Raw genomic sequence first — 1,625 nt, 5'->3', positions numbered from 1 at the left:
TGCTATGGCTCAAGTGGTAGAGTGCTAGCCTTGAGCAAAAGAAGCTCAGGTACAGTGCCCAGGCCCTGAGTTCAAACCCCAGGACTGGCAAAAACAAAAACAAAAAACCTTGATCCTTAGATCTCAGGCCCCTGATTAGCTAGGGTTCCTAATATAAGCCACCAGTACCTGGCTGTGATATACTGCATTCTTTGTGTGTCTGTGGCAGTACTGGGACTAGAATTCAGGACTTTGTACTCTTGCTTGGCTTTTTGCTCAAGGCTGCCTTTTTACCACTTGAACCACACCTCCCCTTTCATTTTCCTTTACAATAATAGAAAAATAATTGCTTTGTTTTCTTTTGGTTTCAAATGGTGCTATTAAGTTTATCATTCTGACTCTTGAATTTTTACATTTTGTTCCTGGAAGCTTTGGGAAAGTATTGTTTTCCCTCAACATTCTCCAGCTTTCATATTGTATGATGTTTTTTATATTATGGTACCAGTCCCGGGGCTTGAACTTAGGATCTCACCTCTCCCCCTGAACTTTTTCATCAAGGCTAGCACTCTACCACTTACACCATAGCTCCACTTTGCCTGTTTGGTGGTTCTTTGGAAATAAGAGTTGCCCAGACTTTTCTGCCCAGGCTGATTTGAACCTTGATCCTCAGATCTCATCCTTCAAAGTAGCTAGGATCATGGGCATGGGCCACCAGCACCTGGCAGGACCATCTCTTTTTATCTTGACTGAAAAAACAACTTAGCCACCATTGCCTGTCATAAGAGTAAAACAACAGAATGCATGGCCAAGTCCCTTCTCAGAGCCTGATGTTTTAAAGAAAAATCCATCACAGTTTCACTCATTGGGGCTTAAAGATAAACTAAGAGAGGAGAAGAAACCCATTCACTGAGCTTAATGCTTTCTATTTCCTATCATTGGCAATTCCCATGTACTGTCCATTCCTGGACTTATCCTTCCATATACAAGAATGATACATTTTACTGCTGTGGTAATGTGGCAAACTCTGTTTGCATACTTTGTCTTTTCCAGGAGACCCTTCTACTACTATCTCTCTTCCTACCATCTTTTCCCCTTCCATTGCAAAAGCATGTTTATTGTTTCAGGGATCTGTGACATTCACAGATGTGTCTATAGACTTCTCTCATGAGGAATGGGAATTCCTGGACACTGGTCAAGTGAATTTGTACAAAGAAGTAATGTTGGAGAATTTCAGCAACCTGGTTTCAGTAGGTAAGAATAACTAACCCCCCACCCCTCCTTTAATTTACACTATGCCATGGGAGTATCTTCTTTATTGAGAATCATTTGCTTCAAGTAACCAGTTGAATTTCGGCCCTTCGTTTCCACTAAGGAATAGTTTGAGTTGGAATAGCATGGAAAGAGTTAGAACTATGGAAAGCGCTGAATTTTTATCTTTCTCTAGTCTTTCATATGCAGGGTGGATAACCTCCAGGCCATAGAAGGCCCACATCATTCGTACATAGTGGGATAGATAAACACATGATTCTCAAAAAACAGTTTTTTTTTGTCGGTAGTGGGGCTTGAATCTGAGCCTGGGTGCCATCATTGAGTTCTTCAGTTCAAGGCTAGCACTCTACCACTTGAGCCACAGAGCCGTTTCAGGT

General features: G+C 41.7%; 1 long non-coding RNA gene across 1 annotated transcript in view; it reads left to right on the top strand.

Moving 5' to 3' along the window:
- LOC106001915 overlaps nt 1-1,225 on the top strand; it is a 5,743-nt gene extending 4,518 nt beyond the window's left edge. Inside the window, exon 3 of the long non-coding RNA XR_001175872.1 lies at nt 1,104-1,225. This is a non-coding gene — a long non-coding RNA (uncharacterized LOC106001915). The remainder of the gene's footprint in view (nt 1-1,103) is intronic.
- Nucleotides 1,226-1,625: the final 400 nt, after the last annotated feature.

Source organism: Dipodomys ordii, unplaced genomic scaffold (genome assembly GCF_000151885.1).
Source record: "Dipodomys ordii isolate 6190 unplaced genomic scaffold, Dord_2.0 Scaffold824, whole genome shotgun sequence".
NCBI classification, from domain to species: Eukaryota; Metazoa; Chordata; class Mammalia; order Rodentia; family Heteromyidae; genus Dipodomys; species Dipodomys ordii.
Note: the sequence above shows the minus strand (reverse complement) of the source record. Positions and strands in the feature narration are given on the sequence as shown.